The 20,245-nt window shown below is 39.5% G+C and overlaps 1 protein-coding gene across 4 annotated transcripts in view; it reads right to left on the bottom strand.

The window, feature by feature from the left end:
* The window catches only part of GULP1 (GULP PTB domain containing engulfment adaptor 1), a 165,435-nt gene extending 145,662 nt beyond the window's left edge, over window positions 1–19,773 (bottom strand). For 3 of the 4 annotated variants that reach the window (XM_074872678.1, XM_074872675.1, XM_074872679.1), the window contains exon 1: window positions 19,660–19,773. The gene's annotated coding sequence lies outside the window, so the exon portion shown is untranslated. The remainder of the gene's footprint in view (window positions 1–19,659) is intronic. The other variant, XM_074872676.1, reaches the window with a different exon arrangement.
* Window positions 19,774–20,245: the final 472 nt, after the last annotated feature.

The following is a 20,245-nucleotide window of genomic DNA, read 5'->3' as shown; positions in this document are numbered from 1 at the left end:
CTTGTCCTCCAGTCTGGGGAGGACTTACTACACCCTCTTACACTCCATGATTATACTGATTCCTACTACCTCCTCACTTAGAGAAAATCCACACATAGGCTCCTTGACCATTTTTAGTATCACCTCAGTTCATGGTCTCTGCCTTTTTAGCCAAGAAGTCTATATTTTTCCTTAACTACCAGCTCCTCACCGGAGATCTACCTCCTCTGAACAGATACTCTGTCTTCCCAACGGACCCTGCTTTTCTGTTCCCCTCAAAATTACTATCTGGTCTAGTACTGGCTCCTAGTTTAAGTTTTCTTTTCCTCCTAACTCCAGGCTCTCTGCCTTAAGATCTTAATCCAAGTTATCATAGAATCATTTAGGTTCGAAAAGGCCTTTAAGATCATAGAGTCCAACCGTTTGATCTCTTTCTGACTACAGGCTCAAAGTGAAATGGAAAAGAGGGGCAAACAGCAGCCTCTTCCAAATGATACTGTATGATTACTCCAGATACAAACATGAACAAAATGTTGGTATATACAGGTGAATTCTGCAAGTTTCCTAAAATCAAAAGCAGTAGAAAGTATATCCCCCATAAAGAACTGCTCAGAGAAAAACAATACTACATGTCACTAATTCATTACAAGTTTTCAGATAAGACATTTCTAAGATTTTACAATTAGGATCAAAACTTTTCAAATTAAAGTTTTAGAGTTCTACTTTTTTTTACTTTCCTGAATAGATTTTTTTTTTTTTCCTTTAGTAATATAACTCAAGAAACAGAAAAGTTAAGAGTTTAGTAAAGGGTCATGTTAAATGTAGCATCCTATACTGGAAAGTGGCAATCTTAATAAGCAAAACTCTATCATCTGCATTGATGATATGCACGTGCATATCACTGCTAGCAGAGAGAATTCATAACTAAAATTATTATCTAGACTCAGTCTGTTTTGTAGACCAGCTATGATTCGATGCTTCTAAAATAACAAGTATATATTCAATCACAAAAAACAGTCATACAGTTCAATGAAAAAGCAGTTTCTGAAAGCTGGAAACAAAGAGAAGGAGAATAAAAATTCATATTTGAGAAGCCATAGCATGAGACAACTAATGTTGTGATTATACATTACTGTTCTATCTGCAATAGATCTAAGAGCTTGCCACTCCTGCTAAGGCACCCTAGTTGCTACAGTCCCTCACTGTAGGTTATTAGTTGACCCTTTAGGTACACCAATTCCAATGTTTTTAAAGCCATATTCTGAACTAGCTTTTTTAAAATATTAAAAATACAGAAGTGTAATGCAATCATTTGACCAATTTCTCAAGGTAACCAAGAGGCCAATGTGCACAGTTTGCAAGTGTTTTTTTCAATATTTAGTTTGAGGTAGTTAAAAAACCAAAAACATTACTTGCTCTCTATGACAAAGTAAGTAATTCAAGTAAATATTTTCTCTTCTGCACTTTTACATATTTCAAGGATCTGGCTATGCAGAAGTATCTATTCTTAAAAATAATACAGCTATGTTTGCAAATCGCAACCCAACTACCTGAAATACACCAATACTCATGGCTAGACCTCCCTCACATCTCAGCTCTCCCATCTCCCAAATCGACATTTTCCTTCCATTTGGCACACACAGCAAGTTCAAACTATGCAGGTCAATTCAACTATTTAATTCAAACACTCTGGGAGTATCTTTACTTACACATGTACACAGACCTTTAAAAAAAAATACCACCCCATAGAGAAGCCACATCAAATCCTTAGGCTACTACTAATACAGAGGGAGTCCAAAGCAACCATCAGACAATACAGATAGAAGTTTTTACATAAACTCACAGCTTTCCTCAGGCTAACACACAAATGTTTTTTCCTCGTTAAAATTACAACCTACTAGCTAATATAAAAAAGAACCCAAGGGCCTCTCTCAACATGTTACTCCAAACAGCTAATGACTAAGTTACTCCAAATACCTTAGGATAAGTAACATATTTTGCAAATATCTTATGACAAGTACTAGAAAATCTAACACAATTCTAACAGTAATACCTGGCAAGAAGCTACAAAAAGATTCTTACCATGGCCATGTACTAAGAATAAGTGATGTAGAGACAACCAGGCATTGCACCAAGAAATACAGAAATATAAACAGAATAAACAGAGGGGCAGTAATAAACAAGCGCAACATGGAAATAAGATTTTCCACGGGCTGCCTTTCAACATCGCATTTGGGGCTGATGTCATGAATACTTGAATCCTAATCAACTCATGGGACCTCTGAAACTTCACACTGTTCATGACCACCTTATGTCAAACACTCTTCTGCTCCCGAACTGTCTCAGAATGTATTAAAGCATGATAACATGACTATGGAATGGAGCTGTCTCCCGTACAGTTTGCTTAAACCAGAAGCTGATGTGCTCAGATTTGACTGCACTCATCAGTGTGTATGATCCATAAGCAAGTTCATAACCTCAAGCATGGGACTGTACAATTTTTCTTAATTTAGAAGACTCTTAATTGAACCACAGAAATTGTCATTATATGTATTTATTTTTTTTTCCTACTTCTTTATTTATATTATGTCCCTGCTATCCACATTATACTGCTGCAATGAGTGTCAGGGTTCAACAAATAGAACTAAAAACAGACACATGAAGCAAAGCACTACAGGCACTATTAAAAACTCTTGCAGAGATTTAAAGATAACAGTTTCAGCAAAAATCTTTTGCATAGTGTAACTATATGTTCTCCAACAAACCTTAGGCCTATGGCTATGAACAAACAATTCAAGAAGTAAAAAAAGACAACAAACCAAAATTATATTGGCCGTGCTACTTTGCAAATCAAAATCTTCATAAGATACACCCCATGCACAGCCACCCACCTTTATGAAACTGCAAACTACTCTGATTTACCTTAACAAAAGCAACTCCTCAAATGAATCACAACCACTGAAGAACTGTTAGCCTGTTCATTACTGTGGACTGCACACAAGAATGCATGTGCTAGCTAGCATGGAAAGATAATTGTTACACCTGGATTATATAGGACTGCAAATTCTGGATTTATAAAAAACAAGCCGTCTTCTTTTTGGGGACTGAATGTTTTTTACGGAAGCTTACAAATATGACAAGCCACTTTGGGTCTGTATCAAAATTAGCATGTCTGATATTCAGTGAGAGGGGTTCTAAGTATTCTTTGGAATCAGGCTCCTTTGGGTTGGTTCAAATTAAGTGACTAAACCAGACTAATTTTCATAGCTAACAAATAATTTTTAAAGGTAGCCAGCATCAAGGTCATCAAGTACTAAGTCAATATCAAGTAGCAATATAGAAATGTAAGTAAGAATAGACACTTTGCATAACTTTAAAAGTATCTACATTTTAATTGAAATGGTTTTGACAGTAATAAACAATTCAGTTACTCATACTGATAGAAGGTATCTAGGATCCTTCATTTGAGCTAGTGAAAGCGAGTGAGAGTCGAAACACCAAGAGAGCAAAAACACATGCCATTATGTTGGGAGGGTGGTGAGATGTTGTGTTAGATAGAATAAAACATGGTAATCCCCTTTCATGGCATGTGTCCCTGAGGTGCTACACAGATTCAGATCCTATGCAGAGAAAGAGGCAATCTGTCTGGTAAACAAAAATAATCCTGGAATGTAAAAAAAGCCCTAGGTATATATTGAAGGTAATCACTAAATTGTGTCATCTGCCCATATAGGCTATAATATGCAGACAGACTTAAAAATATTTTCTGTTTCTGAGCAATAAATATAAACTCAAGCTTTGTCAACAGCTTAACCTATGGACTAAATGGATGCAGAAGCATGAATCTGAAAGGCAAATCCTTTATTTCTCTGCCACCAATTTCCCAGTTTGCCTCACCAAAACATCTAATTTGTTTACTAGTGTAGATTAAGCAAGGGGTTGTTTTTAAATCTTTCTTGCACCACAAGGAGATATTTAATCATGTTCTTTATGTTTTCAATACAGAGCTCTGTACAATCCCATGTATTCTCCTTTCACAAAAATCACCACGCTCAATGTGTATTTTAGGACTGGAAAAGCAGCAGGACACTGCACTGCCAGTTGTGACACTACTAGTATGACAATATTATTTCAAAGTCCACAACATCAGGATTAACATATTGCATTCACTCTACAGAAAAAAATAGGGTTATTGCTATGACAGAAGCCTACACTACAGATTTATTTTTACTTCAATGGTTGTTTTCTCTTTGGACTTGAAAAATGGAAAAAAACATACTTTAAGCATACTGGCCCTCATAGTTACCATATATCTCTAAAAAGGCTTGCTGAAACTTGTGATATTATCACACTTGCATCTTAAAGAGTCCTACTTGTTATTTAGATCAGCAGTGTATTCCAGCTAAAATTATACATAGCATTTTCTGCAGGACATTTGTATTTCTCATCACAGAAGACAGGAGAACAATAATAGGAAAAGCCTCCTTTGTAAAAGATAGTAAGTATTTAAAAAAAAATCACAGGAGGTTAAAAACGTCCTGTTACATGACATCATTGCAATGCAGCAGATGAAGGGAAAACAATTTTGAACAGGATTCATCTTTTGATACAGAGGAGAACACCAGATCATATTTAACCCAAGAGGTTTTGGTACATTTTTATTTTTATCATCTACAATCTGCATCGGATCTTAAAAAACAGTTTAGAAATCTCAGGATGCAGAGAGACAGAGTGGTCACGGGAAAAGAGTATTTATGAAACATGGTAGAGACTGCAATCGCATCCCTGGTTAAAATTGCAGAGTCAGAGCTGCAATGGCAACGCAGTAGCATTTCTATCAAAAAAGCCATAAAAAGAGACATGAAAGCAATCCAGTATTTATGAGTCACACCTATTCCTTGTTTTCTCCTGAGGAATCACAGATAGGGGTCAGGCACAATGACGAAATGTGGCCAATAGTCCTTCAGATTTCAAATTCTTGCTTTCATCCAATTAAGTTATCGCTAACTTCTGTAAATAACTGGCAGATGCAGAAAGACATGTGTAAGTTCCAATTCAAGAAGAAAAACACTGATATTGATATTGAGTGATATCAAGCTGTAGAAATTAGCAAACGTGACTGTAAGAATCAGTGACCAAGTCCTGTATTTGCAAGGTTAACAAAAATGTGGTAGAGAAATAGAGGTATAAAGCAAATAATGGAGAATATTAAAAAAAAATAAAAATCAGTGGTTAAAACGGGCAACTGAAGAAAACACATGAAAACAAAGTTTTATGTTTTAAAATTTTATCCAATTAAAAAGAACCACAGGAAGGAAAACATACACAAAAAAACCCCCAAAACCAAGCAGTAAGCAATAAGCAACAGAAGTAATATACAGAAAAGCTACCAACTGAACAAGCACAGTTGATGAAGCAACCCTGGGAAGTTTCCCAGAAAAAGACAGAAGATCCTAAAATTCTTTCATGTAATATTAACCTTCAAAGTCTCTAGACAGACATTACTACATTGCTGCTTGCAAGGGGAGAACTGACAGCAGAGATGACACACAAGATTTCCAACTCCATTAGTTTTTGTTTTAATTTATAGAGAACACTAATGCATACCAAGCTATTAAAAAAACCCCCACAAAAGTAAATACAAGAAAAAAACCTGGCAAGTCTGAATCTTGTGCACGGAGAGGAAAGGGTCATTTAGAACACTGCAGAACAAAGAATATTGAAATGACATCTGAGAAATAACAAGCCCAACTGGGATCATAAGCTTTCCCTTAAAAAAAAACCCAAACAAACAAAACCCAAAAGACACAGAACACAACCAAACATATTATACAGTTTTAAAGCCATGCAGGCTCCTGAAGGAATTTGCAAGAAAAAAATTAACTGCAAATTCTGGGAGAATATGTAACGCGTAGAAGTTTTTCAAGACAGTAGAAGACATCTACAGCAAACTCGGAATTCCCACAGAAAAATAAGCAAGCCATTTGATTTACACCTCACCCCAAAAAATCTGGAACACTGAAGAGACTTTGGCATAAAAAGGAAATTCATATATAGTGTGCATATATTGGATGTGTCATGCCAATTCTGCTAAAGCACAATTAACTATGAGTAAAAGGTTGCATCTACTGAAAAAGCAGACTAAGACAGCTAAAATGAAAGTTTCACGAAAACAGAATGTGATAAAATGTGATAAAAAAAAAGAAATAATAAATAATAGAAATGACTGAACTGCATCAGCATAATAAAGAATGACATTAAATTTCACAATGTTGTGCACCTGTAAGGCCACTCCAAAATAAACTGCTAGAAGGGTTTCATCTGTTATGACAGGGTTTAATGGATACATTTTTAAGAGAAAGAAAAAAAAACCTTTTTGTCAGGGATTTTATTACAGTAACTGTCACTAAAAATCAGCAGATTTCAGGGGATGAGCAAGAATCCATTGTTTCTACCACATCATTCTCCAGTCAGCTATGCATCTTCTACAGGGACACTGATGTCAGTCTCTCTTTTCTAACTGTTCACTATATTTTGTGAAACATGTAAAAATTTTATCAAACCAGGCCAACAAGTTCCAAAATCATTGCCAGGGAGACAAGAAAAAGGAAAAATGGGATTACTCTGTTGTAGTCCAATTCTACTAGAGACTAGTTTGAAAAAAACCAGTTTAAATGGTCTGCCTTAATTTTCAAGATCAACCAGTTCCTTAAGCACCAGAATCCTTCTCTATTCGAGCAGCAACAACACCATCAACTGTAAAAAAGATCCTCCGAAAGGCAATTAAGTACTGGCATGTTCTGCTCTACTTTATGATAAAACTTACAATACTGGAGATCAAAGTCAAAATTGTATCTTTAGCAATAACGTATTTTAATTGGGGGTGAGTGGGGAAGCCACCACAACAGTCACTAGACAAGCCAGAAGCCCCACATTATTTGTCCTGGCCTAAAAAGCTATGAGCCTATGAATCTAGTCTACAGCCTATACATCTGGTCTACATGGTAACAGTCTACACAATGATACTCACCCTCAACTGACCAATTAAACAGTGATAATAAGAATATTAGCTCGTGTTCTGTAGAGATCAGTATTCACCTAATTCAAATTTAATAGCACAAAATAGTAGTCTTAAATAACAACCTTTCTTAATCTCTTATAAACACATTAAATCTGGGACCAAAATTCTGCAAATTAACTTTGGACACTTCTGAATAGTTCTGATGAAGGACAAGCATAAGCACATAGAAATTAACACTACAGCTGTAATTGGAGTGCCACAGAAATATGCATTTTTTGCTGTGAAATTCAATCTACACAATGGACAGTCAGCCTGATGGTTAACATCATACAATGTGCAACACCATAAAGGTTAGACTGGGACATTACTGGTTATTTGCCACGGAAAGAGTACTGAATATACAATGTTTGTTTTCTCTAAGTGATGAAAGAATATTATGTTAGTAATGAAAATATGGAAAGAAAACCATCAATCTCACTTCTTTAAGTGGTTACCAAGGCCAATCAAAGAAGTCTGCATTTTAAAAAAGAACAAGAAATCAAAACACAAAGGAAACAAGTTAAAAAGATTCACAATTTCTGTTTCTTTTCTATTATGATTTAATGGATAAAATAAGTGTTGTGTTATATTCAGAAGTCAATGCATTTTCCATTTTTAAAGAAAGGTAAGAGCCAAGAAAAAAAGCTTTCATGTTTTTTCTGATAGAGCTCAGCAGGAAAACAAAACAAGTCTCCCTAATACACATGCCTAGGAACCTGAATTTATGACAAAACTAAATAAGCTGGATATAGAAACAACAAGCTTTATGTTTTTCCACAATACAGCACTGTTTATTCTCACTTGTTAAAGTGGTTGTGCATTTAAGAGTATAAAACTACATCAATGAAGGCCAGATAGAGACTACGTTTATATGGACGAATCTGTTCTGGTAGGTCAGTGGAGAACTACACTGCACACAGTGAAAAAACGTGCATATGTTGAACCGAGGCATACAGCTTAGCTTCTATCTACTTCAAAAAGCAACTTTATTGCATCTTGCACTGTTGCTCCACCATCAGACTGAACATGTATAAATGGATCTGTACCTCCCACTTTCCAGTTATTGATCACACTTCATCCAGTTCCCAAAGTTATATCATAAATACCCAAGTCAGTACCCAAAGAAAGGCGCATTGAGCAGGAAAGCGGTGGCAACAGATGAAGGCTCCAACCACCATTTTAGCAGCATCACTGCTGTCTCAAACGACTTAGAGAACTACAGTGTGAATGTCCAAACTAAGCATACTTTGAGAAAGCAGAGACATGAGCAGAATTCATACATCCATAACAAAACAGAACTAGTAATTGGAGAATTGCAGTCATTCACAATGCAGTTTTTTATGTATCAGCTGTTGCACTAGGCAATACTTTGCCACAGATACCTATAGGTTTGCCCAATATCCACACGCCAGGGCAGACTACAATGAATAATTGACCCATTTCCAGATTAAGTGACAAGACAGGACAGAGCAGACAGGGCTCTCTCTACTGTGCACCCCTCCCTCCACAGTGTAAGAGGCTGAGAGTACAGGTAGTAAGTCACCTTCTCCAGACATGTTACAAATATGTCTTTGAGCTACCACATCTCTTTAAAGATATTACCTTGTAAAATGTTCCTAGGTACATAATGAAATGGAAGTTTCAGAAACCTGTCAAGATATGTCAAGATTCAAAAAAAAATTTGCTAGCTAAGAACACACTTCATTCTACCTTACACAAACACTGCCTGTGACTAACATTTGTATCGCATCTTCTAAAAAACAGCTGAACTTAACACACAAATGAATTACCGCTGTCTGGAGGGGGTGGGGGTAGGTGTGTGTGGAAGTATTTAGACCACAAACAGGATCAAATTACCCAGAAGTACACATGCCTTGCAGCAAGCACAAGAAACACCATAGTAAATAACATACACAAATATTCTTCAAGAGCATCTGGCAAAATTCACCATAATGAATTCAAAATATTCAAAGCAATTATTTCCAGTCAACCACTTCTTTCAGAACTGAGATCTTCAGCGTTTTATTATGTTCTTTACTGTCAAGGCATATTTCTTCAGTACTTTGACATTTTTTCCCCCTGCCATTTGGCTAAGCAACTAAGAACTTTATTCAGCAAAAGTAACTTCCAGATGACCTAGCAAATGGAATTGATTTGGATTAAATGGCAACAGATTATTTCAGTGTTTAAGCAGTCATGGGTATGCCAGTAACATAACACATCTCAAATATATTCCACTAATCTTATTAAGTATGCTTTTATTTATCTTTCACTAAACATCTATTTTATGGTCCATTTCTTCATACCTTTTAATCACTGTTCAGTTACAATGTCAAAAAACTTGAAATCCCAAATTGAAAAGCACACAGAGTCACAACATAGATAATTCTCCGAGTAACAAGTACATAAGGGACTGCTGTGGAATCATTAGGGTTTATGACTATATGCACATTTACCGTTTTGCATATTTCACAAAACAGATTTGTTACAGTTGAAAGCTTTCCCTTCAGGCTCTTTTGAAGAAGCACATCTAGACATATCCCACGAAGTTGTCTGAGGAAGGCATAACAGAACTGTCCTCAAATGATTTTTTTGAGAGGGCAAGGGTAAGAGAAGGAAGGAAAGGGACAAGGAAAAAGAAAGTTCATTATGTGCATGCAGGGGAGGGAAACAAAACCTCTAGTTTAGAGCTGAAAGAATTTAAACTACACTTAAACCAAAACCCATTCCTCAGCTTTTGCTTGCTCAGCTTTTGTTTATTTTTCTGACTCACTACTGAAAAAGTTCCTAGATCCTAATCAAGCCTAACAATGCTACAGAGGAAACGCAACTCCAGACTGGGAAGGGGGAGAAAATCTTATTTAGGAATTCTTCATAAGCCATAAAATTACAAAACTCAGGATATCCTCCAAGAATAGTAAGAAAAAAGCTACATAATAAAGTACAATATCCTTAAGTCATCAAAATATGACCTGATTCTGTATTCTGGATGTCAAGAGCTTAGATGATGACTGTTCATTCTGATACGGAACTTCTGTTTGAGGCATCTCAGATTCCTCCAGGAGTGGGGTTTGGAAAGTTAAGGTTCAGGCAACGAGTATCACAGATGAGGAAATTCTTAAAAATATCAGAGAATCAATGACCAGCAAAGATATCTGGATCCACCGAGTGTATGGAACACACAGAGTCTTCCCAAAAAGTGTCTGTTGTCAGAGAACCTCCATAGGAAGAAGCTTTCTACTCCATTTTAAATTACCACCTTGGCCAGCAAAAAGGAGATACACATGTTCCACTTCATGAAGTCTCACCTATTAGCACCTTGATATTATTCACTTTCCCCACACAATACCATCTCTCATCTGTATTAGCTCTCTGTCATTTTTTTCATCTGGCTTTGAATAAAATATGTAAACAAATGACATTGCATCTATTTTTAACAGCTTTTAGTGACTACATTTCTTTCTTTAGAGATCTGAAAGTAAAGACTACATTCCTGCTTCATTTATGAAATTCAGGAATTTAGAAGTAAACAAAACAGACTAATATGGGAATAAAATTCACATAAAGAAAGATATTTTGTAAATGCATTCCAGTTCAAAAAAATAACATTTTCTCTTAGGATATCCTTTATCCTATTAGGTCCAAGCTTGGACAAATAAACCTTTAAGTAAGCTTCTGCAAATTGTTCACTAAAGCACGTCAATCTTTTCTGAATGTGAGGCTGGTTTTTGATTTTATAATGCATATTATTTTACATATTGAAGACAGATAAGATTGAAGGCCATCAGTTATACTGGGAGCAAGCTGAAGTAATGTACATGTTATGTTTTGCCATCAAATACAAAATGCTCATATAGAATAGTCTACATAATATACACTGCCTTATTTCTTAATTATCTATTTTAAATGCATAGTTATATGAAGCATGGTACCATGACATCATATTATTGCTAAGTAGGCACTCCCTCCTCCTTCTTCCCCTCAGAAAACCCAACAACAAAAGAGAAAATTCAAACAGCGTGACTATTTTACATCAACTGCTGTGGATAATGAGCAGCCATTCCCTGCTACATTTGTGCAAGACTGTAAATGTACATAGTACAGAACACTGTGCATTAAAGTAGTTACTCAAAAGTATAGCACACTATCCTTGCCTACTGTGATATAAGTCCTTCCTTGCAGCAGCAATGTCACTTGTGCAGTAGAATAAATTTTGCTATGCCAATCAGTAGGAACGCAAAGCTAATACTAGCGCTTCTCTAAGAGAAACAATCAACAGTGCTGTCAGCTGCACTTCAGTTTCCTGACAGATTACTATCATACCTGTGTAGACTGTGCTTGTTCTGTGAATTTTCCACACCGGCAGATTTGCCATATCTGTAGCCATCAGCTGTCTCATGCCATCCCAGTCAAAACTCATAAAAAAGAGCCACTGACCACAGCCAACCTAACTGTACTGACAGTTGTGGATATTACCAATGCAAGCACATTATTCGGTACTACATGGCTGAAATGCCAGCTAATGATTTGGATTCAAGAGTTACTCTTCATATCGGAGAAAATTACTAATACAAAATCAGTCTAGCAGTTTAATAGCTACATTCAATATCCTCAGACTTAAAACATGGGGAAGGAAACCAAGACCTCTGGGAGAAGTATTTCATTTTGAAAGAGAAAACAATAAACAGCTCATACGCTCTTCTCGTTTACATTTGCTGTTAATGACAGACCACTTGTGACAAAGGCATGACACAGCAAGACAGTATGGCCAGGTTAAAACGCAGCTTGTAGTTTCTGCTGTCTTTCAGTGCAGAAGCAATTGTCTTTGAGAGAACTGAAGCTGGGAACTATAAAGTTCCCAAGTGCCCCCTCCCAGACTGGTTGTTTCTTAAGAAGTACGATTTCAAACCTGTGGGGACTAAGCCAGAAATAGAGCTCCCATCACAGCATGGGAGGCTGTAGAATCATTTTTACAAGTTGCAATGCTTCTAGGTGAGTTCTTTCAGCCTCCAGAAAAAAACCTAATATGGTTTTAAAAAACAAGTAGACACAACTTTGGAGAGCTGCACTAAAGTATAAGGATAGCACGTAATTTAATGAGAATCCTAACGTTTTTAAGTGGCCGTGGAAGAAAATGTTACTTTCTTTACATCCTGCTTTCCCAGCCATAGCGTTTGACCCAGCCCCATTTGTATGTTGCCTTTTAGCTTATGAGTACAACCCACTACACAAAAACATGTGTGAAGACAAAACTAATCTGTTATGAGAAAAAAGAACTACAAACTTTCATTACAAGGTGCTGTATAAAGCACTGCACTGGTAGTTACAAACGAGCTGTTTCATCCAGTTAGGTGAAATCTGGAAATTATCTCTTTCAAGAACATGAGCATGATACACGCTAATGTTGCAGTTTAGCAGTGTTGACATACAGCATTTCACACCACAAAACATAGCAGAAGCAAACAATTAAGTGCAATTACTGTATGGCACAGGAAGATAAGAAAATTAGTAACAGCTTCAGCTGCAAAATTTGTTGGAAAAGTTTCTTCCATCCTAAGCCTGTTTGCACAACAGGATAAACTGAATATTAATACAACATATAACTTACAAAATTAGTAACGCAATTTTTAGGCTGCTTCAATCAAGAAAGATTGTACTAATCTCAGATGTTAAAGACCTTTGTGTTTACAAATCCACAGCACTCTCTGCTTTAAAGCTTACACATGTGAAACAGATTAAGGGGCACAATGGTGGGGGTTAGTCTCTCAAACTACTTTCTGCTGGCTACATAGTCCCCTGCTACTATTTTCTGTCACAAGTAAAGATTCAGCATCATATTATCACTTCAGCTCCCACTGTTACTTATTACTTTGTTTTACCAAGTTTTCTCACATTATTTTAACTACAGATACTCTAAAATAGGTATGACTTGTGCATACCATACCCCACAATATGAAACCACCATTTAGCTGTAACCCCAAGTGTCCACTGCTTTGGTAGTGATGGTTCTGTCACCTTATCAGTTGGGAAGCAGAAGAAAAAGATACACTATCAGCTGGTATTTTCAGCTCTAGCATTGAATCCCCTTTGACTTCAGCACATGAACAAGCAGAACCATCACCAGAGGCCTCTTTGTTATATCTGAATATGAACACAGATGAAAATGAAATCTTTTGACTAATATTTTCCTCATTTAAGACTGAAGCTTGTATTAACAGCTCAGACAGTGGTGCCATCATTCATTGTTTTAGGGCAAGTCTTACAAGATCTGTTTTTCTTGAAGACCCAAGTCCTGAAACTTTGAGCTTGTGTTAAAAAAAAAAAAAAATCTATTTTCAATATAAAATAAGTTTCAGATCTATGTAGCTGCAAAACAAAAAGCTTTAAAGAAAGAAATCAATACTAAATGTTTAAAAAAAAAAAGACAATCCTATATTATTTTTATTCTCATTATTTTATGACTTTTTTGCTAGGGAACCTGACTCATGATCTTTGAATGCATACGGCTGCCAACGCAGCATGTAGGAAGAAAGTATTAGAGACAGCACATATCTGCACAGCAAGGCATTTGGAAAGATGGTCTGGACAAACATTAAGAAAATAGGTCTGAGGACATACCAAACTTTTTTAAACAACTCCTAATGTAATTGGCATGCAAAGATGACCGCTGTTCCAAATAACATTTTGAGATGTGATTGCAGGAAAAATAATTTTTTATTGGGAACGCAGTCCTTTGTCTAGGCTCATTACCTCACTTGTTACACATTCCAGAAGATTTCACAACAGATTAAGAAAAAAATGCTGTTGTTTCAAGAGATACCTTCTTTAAAAGATGTACACACACAAAAAAAATAAAAGCTCTCAACCTGACAAAAGAGAAAATATATTGATTAATATTGGGAGTACATTTATTGCATAGGAAAACCAACAGCTACACAGGGCAGCAGATAGAAATTGCCAGCACTAGCAAAAGAGTTACTTGCCAAAGCCCAGATGGCACCGAGTGCAGCTGTGAAGAAACCAGCTCCCTGCCACAAGGACAGTTGCAAGACTGAGGTGAGAATGGACCACCACCTCCTTCCCAGCCGCCTTTCCCCACTGCAGCAGCAGCCTTATCCCAGACTTTCATCTAGTGGAAACAAAGTTTGATTTTACATAGGCTGCTGAGACCTCTGAAAAACGTTTAAGGGCTACACGGATTTAGAGTGTCCTAGATCACTTGGAAAGTTTGAGCACAAAGTTTAAGTTCCTAATGGCCCATCCTGCCTAGAAGGGATCTAACATATGTGTTTAAAGTGACAAAAATGAAAACAGAGTAGACTATTAAATGTCACAGCAGGTAGCACTCAGGATTCTGTTTTGCACACCATGTTACTGCTGTATTTTACCTTTGTCCAAGATTGCTCCCATTAAAACTAGGAGGATGGAGAGAGCAGAGAAAGAATTTTTTTTAAAAAAAACCCCTCACATTAAAGGTCTTGACTCATTTCAGAGAATCCACAGTCCTCAAAAAGAGATTTCATTTTATCTAAAAATAATAAGTAGGAATCTGAATGCAGTTTTAAAGTTTTCATGTTATTTTAGGGATTATGAGATCGAAGCACCTTGGAGATTAGGCTCCTCTGTCCGTATCCCGTAATACTGAAGTACCCACATACCCTGCTCCACCAAAGCAATACAGCATGCTAGAAAATGCCATCAGACACTGCTGAATGTCAAAAGATTTGCCTTAAAAGTCATACATTTTTCAAAATAAAAGTATTATTTACTTGCTGTGGTCAGGATCTCTCTACAGCACAGGAATAACCAGAACATCTAAAGAATTTCCAGAGATTATGGTTCTTTCTGCTAACATAAGAACAAATTTTAGCAACTTCTTAGTTCCACAGAGCTAAAAAAAAGTAAGATTTAGCCAGTTGCAGTCTCTGCTTTAACCAGTGCATTGCAAGAGCATTGTTTACCAAGTTACACTTGTGCAAACTCACATGCAACGCAATGGTGTTGATCAGGTACTGCTGACAGAATAAACTGAAAACCATTTGGCTGCACAGATGTTTCTGAATCTTTATAACTGCAAGTGAGATAGAAAATGGAGAAAACCCGGCTCAATTCTCAGAATAAAACCTGAATATGCAAGCTCAGAGTTAGATGCAAAATATATGTGGTACTAACAGAGTGACAATATACAGCATATACTCAAACTGAGTAGGTCAGACTCTGGAGTTAAAATAATAAACACAGTTTCTCAGTGCCTGCTCTTCAAAATAGTAAATAATTTTGCAGAAGTGAAAGAAACCCAGTATCTTAATCTAAGAGGCTTTCTGGTACTTCTTTGCCACATTATGAAGTAGTCTCTGTGAAACCATAGGCTTTACGAAGCCCAAGTTCTGCTTCTGGCTCCAGTGAAAGCTTACTACTTACATGGCTGTTGGAAACTCAGGTCTTGGCTCTTCTACAGAAATGTTTTTCATTAAGCTACAAAATTCTACATTCTCTTTTCCTTTGCCTAATATGTAATTACACCCAAAAAAGAGTAAGTAATTTCAACCTGAGAAAATTATAATATTTTAATCCAGAGCACTCTCTTAGCTTGGTGATTAGAACATCTGCTCGAACTGGCAGAGGGGAGGAGGCATGAAAGTAAATTCTTTCCTGGGAATTCACGATGATTTTCCAGCTGGATAAATTCTCTAGTGAAATCCCGGATAAAATCTATGAGGCAACATCACTTCCTTCTCTTCATGTTCAGTTTAGTGTAACAAACATGTTTTGAAACCATACAGCAAGAGAAGGCATTTCAGATGCCCTTCTGCTTACTAAGCTGCAGCCTAGGTAGAAAAGCATTTTTAAGACTTAAAAGCTACTACTGACCATTCCCAGAGTTCTTTCAGTGCCCCTGGGCAAGTGAAATGGCACAGACAAGGTCTACACTTGCACTTCTAAGACTAAAAGGATGGGCAATAACTCACTGTAATGCTGCTACTGCATTCTGCCATTCCTGCTAGGTCACAGGTACATGCCTTGAGGATAGGCCACAAAGTGACAAGTAATTGAGCAAATTGAGCAAAATACCTCCACCACCACAGGCCCTGAGTGAGTGTAAACCCAGATTAAGGCTATGTATGAAATGGTAATAGTTGGCTATTCCACAACAGCAAATCCACAAAACAGTTTGACGTAGCATTTAAGTCATGGTGCATCTTCAGCAAAGCACTGACAGTGGGTAGTGACACTAACTGCATGAGAAATGCCAGGGTTCTGATCTCAGGCACTCAGGAGACACTAGGAAGGAAGTGCGTTCCTTTGGGAACAAGGATATTAACAAATGTATCGATACAAAAAGTTACATATTGCAGGTAAGAGAACACCCTTAGGTAGCTCTGCTGAGGCACTATGTGTTCTGGGATACAAACTGATTCTCTAAAGGTGCTTATCCCTTCAAAAATGAGATTACAGTAAGGGAAAAAGGGGGTGGGGAAAATATTTGCGCCCAATTAGTGTATTCTTATGTAACAAATCTATTAAGTCTTTTATTCAGGATTTTTTGTCTTGAGAGCCAATTTACTTGAAACACAGCCTCAACCTCTGCCACGCATTCCAACGCTGACAATAACTAAAAATTCTAAGGGAGCATGGACTTTTGTGAAGTGAACCTGGTGGACTTTTCAGCTCTCAGTGTGCTACTCCCTCTCTTGAAAAAACTGACAGAATTAGAATCCTGCCGCAAGTCGTATTAGATACGTCAACAATTCAAGGCTAAGGTAGTTCATTTTTTTGTTCTCTTTCAAGCTATGTTAGTCCCCCAGTTCAAGCTGAGGTTAGCCTTTAATTATCTCGTGGTAGTTCTAATTATTTTCTTATGACACGTTCAAGCAATACACTCTTGAGGGATTATCTCAAAAGAAAAACTAATTCTATAATCAAAATACAAATGCCAGTTTATTGCAACTGACCTCTCAAGTTTGTCACGTAAGTCTTCTGATTATGTTTTTTAGAGGATCCAGTAATATTTACAAACGTTGTACGAACACACCCATGCAGACACACTGATATTGAACCATGAGATGTAACCTTACCTACAGGCAAGAGACTAACAAACTACTTTAATGATCTTGTAAAGGAAATTCTGAAATGTCACATCAGGTGAATACTTTGCAGAGCAGGAGACGCACAATCTTTGAACTCTACAAAGACCTCGAAAAGACTGCGGACTTGTCACCAAAGACTAAGGAGGCATTACCAACCGTTACTTTGTGTAATAACCACCCTCCTTCTCCACTCTTGTTAACTACACCTTCCTCCTTTCTGGACCTCTAGTATCAAGTTTTGTATTTTCACACATGATTTAAAATGCTTTACACAGCACATTAGTAGCATAGCTCACTGCTGCAATCTACCATTTTCCTCTTCTTTTTCTGGCATCAAAACCATTTTAATTTCTATACTCATCACTCGCAAGACACGCCCAACACTAGCTGGATCACATTTAAGACTCTCATCTTTACTTTTCTAAGGCAACCCAATTTGTACTTGCTTCTGCTTATTTCCGGTCTCTTTTCACTGATATCCCTGCCACTATAGCCCTATTAAAAACACAAATCAAACTGCCTGCTTGCATCCTTCAACACTGTGCCATAATTCCTAGGTTTTTAATCCATAAATCACTCACTCTATTCAACCTCTTCACGTAAATATATGCCTTTAAGGAGGCCTATAATCACCAACACATGCATACACTTAAAAATAAAACACGTACCAAAAAGCGTAAGGCTAATAACCATGAAATGATTGCCCTTTTTCCCTCCACTATTTTGTTGTTCATCTCCCTGAGTGTACGTGGATAATGTCCAAATATCAGAGGTTGTCCCTGACATACTACTACACAACAAACTGATCAAGCACATCTACAATTATGAGGCAAACTTTTCTGTTCATTTTGAAATGGCCGTAAAAAATAGAAGCTTGACCTTCAAAGAGATACTTATTTTTCCCCTTGGCTGAATTATTTTGTCTTATTTTGATTATCATCATAAGTGGCAGAGGTCTGAAGCTATGAAGTATTGTTTATCACTACAACAATTGAAATGCATGGCTAAAGTTATGTTAGTCTAACATGCAGGGGAAGATGATCACAGAAAAGTTATTTCTAAATGGACAGGTTCATAGTTACATAAAATGTAAAAATGTATGCTTATTTACATTTATACTGAGCAGACCAAATGTATTGCTAAAACTTTTTATATGTACCTACACACATTCAAAGCACCATCACAATCACCTTCATGTATGGCATGCTTTCCAGTTTATTAGGTTTTTTAATATCTTTTTAGTTACATCTACATAAAGATGACTTAAAAACTTGCAACTGCAACACAACTGAAAATTTAAAAAGCGAGAGTTGCATGGTATTTAAATTAGAAATGTGATGACAGTCTTAAATTCAAAAAAGACCCCAGAAATCTATCTAGTCCTTTGGAAGGGGGCAAATTCCTTTGTATGAAGAATACAATTAACCTTTATGGGCCTTTGATCTACTCTCGGTGCCTTTCAATAGATGACAAGGGTGGTGGTATTAAGCGAGCAACATACTTTTCCATATTCCTCCAAAGAACTGTCACACAACTTGCAGACCCCCTCGAACTGATAATTTCTCCTTGAATCTCCCTTGCCCGACTTCAAACCAGCGGCTGCAGTCCTTGCTCAGATTTCAGTTTTCTATTCACATGATGATCCGACAAACTACTCCAGTACTCCACCCTCCCAACACCCGGGTGCTCCACGGAGTTAAAATTAACTTGGTGGTTGGGGTTTGTCTACGAGTCGAAGATCCTCCCTTGTGAAACAATTGTGCGTTCATCAGCCTCAGCGGCGAGCTCGGCTCGCCTCCCAACACCGCCGAGTGCCACGGCTCAGCCCTCAGAGGAAAAACAAAACCTTGTCTCAGATAATGGCTTTACTGTACTAAGAAAGAAAAAAAAAAAAAAAAAAAAAAAAAAAAAAGAAAAAGCAGAATGAAAGGCATTTGATGATTTTCAGCTACTTGAAACTCAAAAAGCCCCTAAAGCACGGCACACCGCCTGCCTAAAATCCCCGAGTCCTTGCTCTTTCCAAGTTGGAGGAGAGCACCGCTGCGAGCGGCGCCCACCGCAAGTTTCGCACCGCGCCGCTCCTCTCCCGAGCGCCGGCACCGCGGCGAGGCCCCGCTGCGCCCCACCACCCGCCCCCCCGCCCGCCGGCGGGCGCTGCCGCTGCCCGCAAGTGAGACCCGCGCACCGGACAAGCCTCGACAGGCGGGCGAGGCCGCCCCGCCGCCAGCCCCGCTCCGCTCGCCGCCGGGAACAAGCCCCGTTACTCACGCCGCCCCCCACCCACCCCGCGCCGCGGTGCCGGCCCCGGCCCGCCCGCCTCGCCCGCCAAGTTTCCAGCCCAGGGCAGGCTCGGCCCGGGGCAGCGCTGCCGCCGCGGCGATCAACAGGCGCCCGGAGCTGCCTCCCCGCCGCCGCTCGCCAGGCGCACCTCGGGCTGCCCTCGCCCCCGGGAGGGACGGCGGGCAGCCCGCGCCACCACCTCCGGACCCGGCCGCGCAGACGAGCCGCCCCTCAGAGCGGAGCGCCGCGTACCTGGCGAGGTGATGGAGCCGTCCCGCTGCCCCGCCGCGCCGGCACACGGCGCCCGCTCCGGCCCGCTCCCGCCTCAGTCGCGCAGAAAGTTTCCTGACGTCAGCGCGGGCGGGCGGGGGACCCCGCCTGCCTGCCGGGCTGGCTGCCCGCCGGGCCGGGCCGGGCCGGGCCGGGCGGCCGCTGCTCCCGGGCTCCCCCTGCCTCCCGCCGCCGGCCAACGGCGAGGGAGGCGGCGGCAGGGGCGCGCCCCGCGGCGCTCGCCAGGGGGCGCCGCCGCGGCGGCGCGCGAGGGGCGGCTGGCGGGCAGCGGCTGCGCGCGCCCCCGCCGCGCGGGGCTCTGGCCCGAGGCGGCCGGTGCCACCGACCGCTGGGGAGGGCGCGGCCGTGAGGTGACGGAGCGGCCCCGGCCGGCGCCATCGCCCCAGCAGGGGCTGCCCCGACCCGGCTCCCGGCCGCAGCCCCCCGCCCTGCGCCCCGGAGCTGGGGCCCGGCGAGCGGCCGGGAGCTGAAGGGGCGGGAGGCGCCGGGACCCCAGCGCGGGGCCTGGGATGTGCCCCTGCCCCGGGGCCGCTCCAGGGCAGGAGAG

This window comes from Strix uralensis, chromosome 6, assembly GCF_047716275.1.
Source record: "Strix uralensis isolate ZFMK-TIS-50842 chromosome 6, bStrUra1, whole genome shotgun sequence".
Classification (NCBI taxonomy): Eukaryota; Metazoa; Chordata; class Aves; order Strigiformes; family Strigidae; genus Strix; species Strix uralensis.
This window is presented reverse-complemented; position numbering and strand designations above follow the sequence as displayed.